The 12,486-nt window shown below is 42.7% G+C and overlaps 1 protein-coding gene across 1 annotated transcript in view; it reads left to right on the plus strand.

The window, feature by feature from the left end:
- MS3_00010333 (uncharacterized protein) overlaps positions 1 to 12,486 on the plus strand; it is a gene marked incomplete at both ends in the record, with an annotated part of 73,857 nt that overhangs the window by 60,255 nt on the left and 1,116 nt on the right. The window lies entirely within an intron of this gene.

A 12,486-nucleotide genomic window follows, 5' to 3' on the forward strand; every position in this document is an offset into this window, starting at 1 on the left:
TCTTTGGTCGCCGAATCTTGTTTCTCGTTCGCAGATTAAGTGAACCCGTGATAGCTTCAACCCTAGCAACTCTTCATTCAACTTTTTGTTGGGGACGATAGATCCCCAAACTCATATTTTTAAAATTTATCTTATCGATCATCTTATTGATTAAATGTTAGATATTTTATTGGGGTCAATTGATGAACTATCGATTAAATGCGCAAATAGGTCAATTGATGAACTATCGATTAAATGCGCAAATAGGTCAATTAATGAACTCATTGATTAATGTTTAAAAATTTTCTATGACAATATCGATTGTAAATATTTGTATAAATACGCTTGATTTGTGTGTTTGATCTGACTTGTTATCTGCTGTTTGTCTGTAGAATACACTTTCTACACCTTACCCAGACTTCTTGATCGAGTTAGCAGAGTTGGGGACAACGAGCCAGAATAGCTATCGAGTCGCTGAATCATTGATCCTTCGTTCCGTTCGAGTAAGACGCATCAGTAATCGCATTCAAGCAATAACGAACCATAACAAATTGGCGACGGTGGTTTTTGAATTATGGACCCTGCGAAACTTGAACTGTTACTTGAGCAGCAGCTGAAATTGATGCAAATGTTGATGGAGACCAAGGTTACGCCTCCCTTACAGCCAAGCACGTCTAGTTCAACCACGGCACCATCGGTAGATGGCATCGCAAACAGCATAGCTGAATTTCATTACGATCCTGATTCTAATGTTACTTTTGAGATGTGGTTCAGGCGTTATGAAGATCTATTTAAATTTGATTTCGCCAATCAAGATGATGCTTGGAAAGTGCGGCTGCTACTTCGTAAACTGGGTGCAAATGAGCTGGACAAGTATTGCAATCTGATTTTGCCGTTGAACCCACGTGACCGATCATTTGCAGACACAGTTCAAACATTAATCCAACATTTTGGCGATAACTCGTCACTGTTTAATACTCGTTATCGATGCTTGAAGCTAACTATGAACGAAGATGATGATTTTCTTACGCATGTGGGCGTCGTCAACCGTGAATGCGAACGCTTCCGGTTAAAGTCCTTGACTGAAGATCAGTTTAAAGCCCTGATCCTTATTTGCAGCCTACAGTACCAAAAGTTCAGTGACTTACGAACAAGGCTACTAAGTCGTTTGGATCAAGAGCCGAAACTCACCCTGAGTGATATAGCTAATGAATATCAACGGCTCATCAATCTGCAACGAGACACTTCTATGGTCCAGAGTGGTGGATCTAGTCGATTTGAAGTACGAGCGGTGCAACAGACACCTCACAAAAACAAACACGTCCCCGCTTCATCCAGTCCATCTCACTCCAGCTCTAGACGACAGACTAAAGCAACTCCTCCTGCTCCTTGCTGGCAATGTGGTGCATGGCACTACGTTCAAAACTGCCCATTTAAGCAACATCGATGCAAGAAGTGTAAGGTTATCGGTCATAAGGATGGGTTTTGTCTGACGAAGAAGACTCCAAGTCAATCCAGAAATACCAAAAAGACCCTTCCTAGATCCCGCACCAATTCATTGAGCTTAGTATCTTCGTGTCAAAGCTCATCACCAAGTCAGAGAAAATTTATTACTGTTAACATTAATGGGCATTCATCTAAATTGCAAATAGATACAGCATCAGATGTCACTATCCTCTCTCGTAAGACTTGGATCAAAATGGGCAGCCCAAACTTGCAGCGTACAACGCAAAAGCCTCGTACTGCGTGTGGTAACTACCTTCACCTGCTAGGACAAATGGAATGTACAGTCACTTTCCGTGATTTGGCATTTGTTGGGGTATGCTACATAACGCCAGCTGACCTAAATTTGCTCGAGTTAGATTGGTTCGACCACTTAAATTTAGCTGATGTCCCGTTAAATACCATATGCAACCTGGTATCACAACCCCAACTACGACAACAACCACACGACTTGGAAGCTTATACGAGGAACCTAATGACGCAGTTTTCAACTATTTTCCAACCTGGATTGGGTCGCTGCTCTGTCATGAAAGCAACACTTCGATTGAAAACTGGGGCTAAGCCTGTTTTTCGCCCAAAGAGACCTATCCCTTATGCAACATTACAAACAGTAGATGAATTGAACCGCCTTCAACAACAAGGAGTTATCACTCCCGTTTCCTACTCTGCATGGGCAGCACCTATCGTGGTTATTAAGAAAGCCAACGGCACGATACGTATATGTGCTGACTTTTCAACAGGTCTCAATGCAGCTCTGGAATAACATCATTATCCCCTGCCTGTTCCCGCAGACCTATTTACCATGCTGAATGGGGGAAAGTTTTTCGCTAAGCTGGATCTAGCTGATGCTTATTTGCAAGTGGAAGTAGATGAAACATCAAGAGAGCTGTTGACTATCAATACCCATCGTGGTTTGTTCCAGTATAACCGTCTACCTTTCGGAGTCAAAACTGCACCATCTATTTTCCAACAACTAATGGTTACCATCCTATCAGGTATCTCGGGAGTCGCGGCTTATTTGGATGACATTTTAATTGTAGCAACGACATTAGAACAGCTACGAGAACGCACGACATTGGTACTGCAACGCATCAGTGACAACGGGTTCCGGTTACGCCCAGAGAAATGCCAGTTTTATTTGCAGTCGGTAAAATACTTGGGGTTCATTTTCGATGCCGACGGCCGCAGGCCGGATCCTGAGAATATCCGAGCTACCAAACTGATGCCAACTCCTACTAATGTCTCATCACTACGTTCCTTCCTGGGACTTGTCAGCTATTACTCAGAGTTCGTTCCATCGATGCATGATATTCGCGCTCCATTGAATAGCTTACTGCAGAAGAACAGCTCTTGGAACTGGACTAAACAGTGTGACGCTGCCTTTTGTAAACTGAAGTCCATTATTAGTTCGGAATTGCTGTTGACACACTACGATCCAGCCATGCCGATCATCGTAGCTGCAGACGCTTCAGCGCATGGCCTAGGCGCTGTTATCTCCCATCAGTTCCCGGATGCATCGGAAAAAGCCGTTATGCATGCTGCCCTCACACTGACCCCAGCAGAAAAAAATACAGCCAGATAGAAAAAGAAGCTCTTGCGCTTGTGTTTGCTGTGCGCCGTTTCCACAAGTTCCCGTACGGTCGGCGATTCACGCTTCTCACAGATCACAAGCCTTTACTCGCAATATTCGGGTCGAAATCTGGCATTCCAGCTCATTCAGCAAATCGTCTTCAGAGATGGGCCTTAGCACTCTTGGGGTATGATTTCGAAATCCAGTACCGACGCACTCAACAATTCGGTCAGGCGGATGCCTTATCACGGCTCATTAGTGACCAGTTGGCGGCTGAGGAAAACACGGTAATCGCATCTCTGCTAGCGGAAGACCACGCCGAATGTTATCTGACGACCGCAATACGAACTTTGCCGGTATCTGTAGCGGACATACAAAATACTTCTAAGAGCGACCCCATCATCAGGATGACTATGAGCTATGTCACCAACGGTTGGCCGTGTAAGAAGTTTGATGGTGATATAAAACAGCTGTATCAGCGGCGGGATTCACTACGCATTGTAAACGACTGCTTGATGTTCGGAGAGAGAGTGGTTGTGCCAGAATCCCTACGTGCAAAAGTGCTTAAACAGTTCCACCTTGGTCATCCGGGGATTAGACGAATGAAATCCATAACCAGGAGTCATGCGTATTGGCCGCTAATGGACCAACATATAACAGAATTGGTTGGAAAATGTATGCGGTGTCAGCAAGCAGCAAAAGTAAACGCCAAAGTTCCACCAGTTTCATGGCCACAACCCGATCATCCTTGGTCCAGGATACACGTCGACTTTGCCGGCCCGATTAACGGAACCATGTATCTAGTTGTAGTCGACGCCCTTTCGAAATGGCCTGAAATCAACCCTATCATACCGCCAACAACGAGTAAAACGATACAGATCCTCACATAAATTTTCTCCCGAAATGGTATACCAGATGCCATTGTATCTGATAACGGTTCACAGTTTACCTCAAGCCAATTCCAGTCATTCTGTCAACGACTAGCCATAAAGCACTTACGCTCGCCACCATACCACCCGCAGTCGAATGGGCAAGCAGAGAGGTTTGTGGATACGTTTAAAAGAACCCTGGCTAAAACAAAAGGGGAGGGGACGCCAGCAGACGCGTTGCAAAATTTCTTATACGTGTATCGAACAACACCAAATGAGACGTTGCCTGAGCGAAAGTCCCCAGCAGAGATCCTAATGGGAAGAAGACTGAAGACGATCCACAGCCTGATGCATCCAAGTAATGCACCGACACCAGAACGGACAAAGTTTGAAAAGCAATCCACGTACGAAGTGGGATGTCCTGTGTTTGCCCGTGATTACAGACCGACCCATAGTCCATGGACAGAAGCGCGAGTGGTCAGAAGAGTTGGCCGAGTCATGTACGAAGTTGAGGTAGGCAGCGACAGGTGGCAACGCCATCGGAATCAGTTACGCAAACGGTTAGCACCAGACCGCCCATCATCAGAATCAAATATTCCTCTTGACATCCTGCTAGACACATTCAACTTACCGGCAACCCCACCAAAAGAAAAACCTCAACAACAAGCTAAAACACGTCCCAGACGGTGGCCTATCCCAGAACGGCGAGCAACAGTCAGGATGCAGGTTGACCCCAGGAAGGCCCGCTATTAAAAAGGGGAGGAGTGTTGGGGACGATAGACCCCCAAACTCATATTTTTAAATTTTATCTTATCGATCATCTTATTGATTAAATGTTAGATATTTTATTGGGGTCAATTGATGAACTATCGATTAAATGCGCAAATAGGTCAATTGATGAACTATCGATTAAATGCGCAAATAGGTCAATTAATGAACTCATTGATTAATGTTTAAAAATTTTCTATGACAATATCGATTGTAAATATTTGTATAAATACGCTTGATTTGTGTGTTTGATTTGACTTGTTATCTGCTGTTTGTCTGTAGAATACACTTTCTACACCTTACCCAGACTTCTTGATCGAGTTAGCAGAGTTGGGGACAACGAGCCAGAATAGCTATCGAGTCGCTGAATCATTGATCCTTCGTTCCGTTCGAGTAAGACGCATCAGTAATCGCATTCAAGCAATAACGAACCATAACAAATTGGCGACGGTGGTTTTTGAATTATGGACCCTGCGAAACTTGAACTGTTACTTGAGCAGCAGCTGAAATTGATGCAAATGTTGATGGAGACCAAGGTTACGCCTCCCTTACAGCCAAGCACGTCTAGTTCAACCACGGCACCATCGGTAGATGGCATCGCAAACAGCATAGCTGAATTTCATTACGATCCTGATTCTAATGTTACTTTTGAGATGTGGTTCAGGCGTTATGAAGATCTATTTAAATTTGATTTCGCCAATCAAGATGATGCTTGGAAAGTGCGGCTGCTACTTCGTAAACTGGGTGCAAATGAGCTGGACAAGTATTGCAATCTGATTTTGCCGTTGAACCCACGTGACCGATCATTTGCAGACACAGTTCAAACATTAATCCAACATTTTGGCGATAACTCGTCACTGTTTAATACTCGTTATCGTTGCTTGAAGCTAACTATGAACGAAGATGATGATTTTCTTACGCATGTGGGCGTCGTCAACCGTGAATGCGAACGCTTCCGGTTAAAGTCCTTGACTGAAGATCAGTTTAAAGCCCTGATCCTTATTTGCAGCCTACAGTACCAAAAGTTCAGTGACTTACGAACAAGGCTACTAAGTCGTTTGGATCAAGAGCCGAAACTCACCCTGAGTGATATAGCTAATGAATATCAACGGCTCATCAATCTGCAACGAGACACTTCTATGGTCCAGAGTGGTGGATCTAGTCGATTTGAAGTATGAGCGGTGCAACAGACACCTCACAAAAACAAACACGTCCCCGCTTCATCCAGTCCATCTCACTCCAGCTCTAGACGACAGACTAAAGCAACTCCTCCTGCTCCTTGCTGGCAATGTGGTGCATGGCACTACGTTCAAAACTGCCCATTTAAGCAACATCGATGCAAGAAGTGTAAGGTTATCGGTCATAAGGATGGGTTTTGTCTGACGAAGAAGACTCCAAGTCAATCCAGAAATACCAAAAAGACCCTTCCTAGATCCCGCACCAATTCATTGAGCTTAGTATCTTCGTGTCAAAGCTCATCACCAAGTCAGAGAAAATTTATTACTGTTAACATTAATGGGCATTCATCTAAATTGCAAATAGATACAGCATCAGATGTCACTATCCTCTCTCGTAAGACTTGGATCAAAATGGGCAGCCCAAACTTGCAGCGTACAACGCAAAAGCCTCGTACTGCGTGTGGTAATTACCTTCACCTGCTAGGACAAATGGAATGTACAGTCACTTTCCGTGATTTGGCATTTGTTGGGGTATGCTACATAACGCCAGCTGACCTAAATTTGCTCGAGTTAGATTGGTTCGACCACTTAAATTTAGCTGATGTCCCGTTAAATACCATATGCAACCTGGTATCACAACCCCAACTACGACAACAACCACACGACTTGGAAGCTTATACGAGGAACCTAATGACGCAGTTTTCAACTATTTTCCAACCTGGATTGGGTCGCTGCTCTGTCATGAAAGCAACACTTCGATTGAAAACTGGGGCTAAGCCTGTTTTTCGCCCAAAGAGACCTGTCCCTTATGCAACATTACAAACAGTAGATGAATTGAACCGCCTTCAACAACAAGGAGTTATCACTCCCGTTTCCTACTCTGCATGGGCAGCACCTATCGTGGTTATTAAGAAAGCCAACGGCACGATACGTATATGTGCTGACTTTTCAACAGGTCTCAATGCAGCTCTGGAATAACATCATTATCCCCTGCCTGTTCCCGCAGACCTATTTACCATGCTGAATGGGGGAAAGTTTTCGCTAAGCTGGATCTAGCTGATGCTTATTTGCAAGTGGAAGTAGATGAAACATCAAGAGAGCTGTTGACTATCAATACCCATCGTGGTTTGTTCCAGTATAACCGTCTACCTTTCGGAGTCAAAACTGCACCATCTATTTTCCAACAACTAATGGTTACCATCCTATCAGGTATCTCGGGAGTCGCGGCTTATTTGGATGACATTTTAATTGTAGCAACGACATTAGAACAGCTACGAGAACGCACGACATTGGTACTGCAACGCATCAGTGACAACGGGTTCCGGTTACGCCCAGAGAAATGCCAGTTTTATTTGCAGTCGGTAAAATACTTGGGGTTCATTTTCGATGCCGACGGCCGCAGGCCGGATCCTGAGAATATCCGAGCTATCAAACTGATGCCAACTCCTACTAATGTCTCATCACTACGTTCCTTCCTGGGACTTGTCAGCTATTACTCAGAGTTCGTTCCATCGATGCATGATATTCGCGCTCCATTGAATAGCTTACTGCAGAAGAACAGCTCTTGGAACTGGACTAAACAGTGTGACGCTGCCTTTTGTAAACTGAAGTCCATTATTAGTTCGGAATTGCTGTTGACACACTACGATCCAGCCATGCCGATCATCGTAGCTGCAGACGCTTCAGCGCATGGCCTAGGCGCTGTTATCTCCCATCAGTTCCCGGATGCATCGGAAAAAGCCGTTATGCATGCTGCCCTCACACTGACCCCAGCAGAAAAAAATACAGCCAGATAGAAAAAGAAGCTCTTGCGCTTGTGTTTGCTGTGCGCCGTTTCCACAAGTTCCCGTACGGTCGGCGATTCACGCTTCTCACAGATCACAAGCCTTTACTCGCAATATTCGGGTCGAAATCTGGCATTCCAGCTCATTCAGCAAATCGTCTTCAGAGATGGGCCTTAGCACTCTTGGGGTATGATTTCGAAATCCAGTACCGACGCACTCAACAATTCGGTCAGGCGGATGCCTTATCACGGCTCATTAGTGACCAGTTGGCGGCTGAGGAAAACACGGTAATCGCATCTCTGCTAGCGGAAGACCACGCCGAATGTTATCTGACGACCGCAATACGAACTTTGCCGGTATCTGTAGCGGACATACAAAATACTTCTAAGAGCGACCCCATCATCAGGATGACTATGAGCTATGTCACCAACGGTTGGCCGTGTAAGAAGTTTGATGGTGATATAAAACAGCTGTATCAGCGGCGGGATTCACTACGCATTGTAAACGACTGCTTGATGTTCGGAGAGAGAGTGGTTGTGCCAGAATCCCTACGTGCAAAAGTGCTTAAACAGTTCCACCTTGGTCATCCGGGGATTAGACGAATGAAATCCATAACCAGGAGTCATGCGTATTGGCCGCTAATGGACCAACATATAACAGAATTGGTTGGAAAATGTATGCGGTGTCAGCAAGCAGCAAAAGTAAACGCCAAAGTTCCACCAGTTTCATGGCCACAACCCGATCATCCTTGGTCCAGGATACACGTCGACTTTGCCGGCCCGATTAACGGAACCATGTATCTAGTTGTAGTCGACGCCCTTTCGAAATGGCCTGAAATCAACCCTATCATACCGCCAACAACGAGTAAAACGATACAGATCCTCACATAAATTTTCTCCCGAAATGGTATACCAGATGCCATTGTATCTGATAACGGTTCACAGTTTACCTCAAGCCAATTCCAGTCATTCTGTCAACGACTAGCCATAAAGCACTTACGCTCGCCACCATACCACCCGCAGTCGAATGGGCAAGCAGAGAGGTTTGTGGATACGTTTAAAAGAACCTTGGCTAAAACAAAAGGGGAGGGGACGCCAGCAGACGCGTTGCAAAATTTCTTATACGTGTATCGAACAACACCAAATGAGACGTTGCCTGAGCGAAAGTCCCCAGCAGAGATCCTAATGGGAAGAAGACTGAAGACGATCCACAGCCTGATGCATCCAAGTAATGCACCGACACCAGAACGGACAAAGTTTGAAAAGCAATCCACGTACGAAGTGGGATGTCCTGTGTTTGCCCGTGATTACAGACCGACCCATAGTCCATGGACAGAAGCGCGAGTGGTCAGAAGAGTTGGCCGAGTCATGTACGAAGTTGAGGTAGGCAGCGACAGGTGGCAACGCCATCGGAATCAGTTACGCAAACGGTTAGCACCAGACCGCCCATCATCAGAATCAAATATTCCTCTTGACATCCTGCTAGACACATTCAACTTACCGGCAACCCCACCAAAAGAAAAACCTCAACAACAAGCTAAAACACGTCCCAGACGGTGGCCTATCCCAGAACGGCGAGCAACAGTCAGGATGCAGGTTGACCCCAGGAAGGCCCGCTATTAAAAAGGGGAGGAGTGTTGGGGACGATAGACCCCCAAACTCATATTTTTAAATTTTATCTTATCGATCATCTTATTGATTAAATGTTAGATATTTTATTGGGGTCAATTGATGAACTATCGATTAAATGCGCAAATAGGTCAATTGATGAACTATCGATTAAATGCGCAAATAGGTCAATTAATGAACTCATTGATTAATGTTTAAAAATTTTCTATGACAATATCGATTGTAAATATTTGTATAAATACGCTTGATTTGTGTGTTTGATTTGACTTGTTATCTGCTGTTTGTCTGTAGAATACACTTTCTACACCTTACCCAGACTTCTTGATCGAGTTAGCAGAGTTGGGGACAACGAGTCAGAATAGCTATCGAGTCGCTGAATCATTGATCCTTCGTTCCGTTCGAGTAAGACGCATCAGTAATCGCATTCAAGCAATAACGAACCATAACACTTTTATACTGTTATTTTACTTCAGTCTATAATCTATTTGCTACTACTTCTAGAAATGGTTTTTCTGTCTCAGTTAAAAAACAATGGCATGGCACAAAGACCGGTAACATCTCAATAATATCTTACATAAATCTTAGTATTAGTGCACAGCTTAAAGTGATAATCTAGTAGCTGTTACCAGAAGCGTTAGAAGTTTTAAAACTTGTTTCTTATAAACTATTAGTTCTAAAATTAACTTGCCACCGATTAATGATCAAGTTTGTTTAGAAAAAGTTCTGTTATCGTTTTTAAAATCCATCTGTATTCCACTGTACATTGGGTTTCTTTTTGTTTTTCTCACTTAAGACCACTGTCTAACACATTCATATTATCTATTTTCACCCCCGTTTAAGTGTATTGATTCACTTAAAATCTTAGTGTTATGACACTTGGTTTTACTTCGTCTAATGTTATAACGGTTGGGTTTACACGTATGGCGCGTTAACTTACCTTAAACGATTATCTACACTAGATTCCCTCCCAGTGTCTATTCTACAGGACTTCAACACAACTCAGATCAAGAACACGTAATTAGCCTGACCACAATGTAAATATATTTCCACACTAAAAACCCGACACAATCCAACAACAATGAACAATCAATGATAAGTGCGTCATAATAATGATAAGGATAGGGGAATATATAACTCATCTGACACCTGTCAGACTATCTACATGTCTGACTTAGCAGACAACTAATCATTATCATTCTCGCCCACACACCACTTAGATTTCAATTTTTGTTCGGAATCCACTTCTTAACATTCAAATTCTTAGTTTCAATAATTTGCTCAAACGTGTCGACATGTTCTGTGGATTACTCAAAATTTTTTGTTTGCTAGCTGTTTCTACTAATAATGTAGCCTACTTGCTTCCTACTACAAATAAAACACCATAATCAATTTCCAATATGTTATACATAAATCTTGGAGTATTATAGTCTCATCAATCTTTTGTAAGTGGCACAAGGCACTCACCGTTTTTTAATTTTTCATATTATGTACCGTCACATAGCATGTCAAAGACTGGTTTCGTCATTCTGTCATACAACCTAATATCAGCAGTAAATTGCCAAGACATGTTTAATCAGGTTTATAACTTGTTTGTTGTTTGATACAAAATAATACTATCGAGATCTTCAGTGAAAAAGTGACTGTTTGACTTGACTTCTATAGTTACGATGTTCTGTCATCGCGTACGACGAAATAACACAACTCTGAAAAACTATAAGTGATTTAGAGATTCACTTCTCGTCCATGGATGTAGTCGTATTTCTGTTGTATTGTGTAGCTTAATTCTCACCCGTTATTTCCTCATAATCTTAAAATTCAATGTTAAGTAAGAAATCGTTTCCATTTGTTATGCTCCGTACAGAGACAACAAGTAAATAGTAAATAGATTTCCTTGGTCTTTATCAACCTTCTTCATTGGAGTTTAATGCTTTATTAGTCAGTGTTTTGGCTTTTAAAAAGCACGTTTATAACTGCACAAATCATCTCACCATAAAACCCATTTGTGCGTTCCAGTTATCCTCTATTTCGTATAATTGTTTATCTTTTTCAACTAAACGAATACGCTTTGCACGGAAACGAAATTGAGGGTATGCGGACAAAACGAGTCTTTGATAGCTTTGAAGGAAAGATCAATATTTTAATGCTATAGTTGAACATATTTTGACATATCAGGGTTTTGATATTCAAACATGTAGGCCAGTGGTGTGTTCGACTTTGAGCCAATAAGTTATGGGTCCGGACCTCATCTACTTCAATTTGAGCAACTGAGTATTATCAACAGCCTCCACACTTAGTGTGTACATATAGATCCTAATCATTCATCAGTACCCGCACGCGTTTGCGTACTACTGGATACAGAAAATCCACGTCAAGAAGACTCCTCAGAGCTCAACTTAACGACAAAAATGTTAACAAGATACTTCAGGAACAACTAGAGAACCAGCTATTCAATCGTCAAAGTGATGCGGAATCATATGATATCCAGACAGCAGTGATATCTACCAATAACTTAAACCAAAAGGTTAAGAAAAGTCAACAAATTTCATCAGCGTCTACTGAACTGATAGATACTAGGAAACTCATACTATCGAGTTTCAAGCACGATATGTAGACTGACAAAAAGTTTACCCAATGATAGTAAGCGGTGGCGGGGAGCTTATTCAAAAGAGATGGAAAAGGCGGGAGTTGTAGTCGATTTTTCAAGTTTATCAAGGAAACAGATATTAGGGATTTACGAGTTAAGGATATTATTTTTAAACAAGATGGGATAATGATCCACTTTTAGCCCAAGAGATTGAGATGAGGAAAACGCTGAAGAAAAATCCAAATGTTACCCACCTACCCTTCAGTTGTTTACTTTTACCAAGCAATCTAAATAGGATGCCAACATGCACCCTCCGACTCTTAATGAGACAGAAGTCATAGCTAATCTAAAACGAGAGAAAGCTCTGATGGGTTAATTTCGGAGATTTTTATGGGAGAGGTAGTCCAGTTTTATCTGTTAGATTGGCTGACATATCCGTTAGAGTCTGAGAAGTGGACGCGATCCCATCTGGGTGGTCTTGATCTCTGATCGTTCCAGTCTATAAGAATTGATAGGAATAGTCTTGTGATAACCACAAAGGAATCAACTTGGTAGTGTCTAAAGTATTGCATTCCATCTAGGCGAACAGCAAGTGATGATCTGATGCTATATCAACTCCATCA

The sequence above is a fragment of the Schistosoma haematobium genome, chromosome ZW, assembly GCF_000699445.3.
Source record: "Schistosoma haematobium chromosome ZW, whole genome shotgun sequence".
Taxonomy (NCBI): Eukaryota; Metazoa; Platyhelminthes; class Trematoda; order Strigeidida; family Schistosomatidae; genus Schistosoma; species Schistosoma haematobium.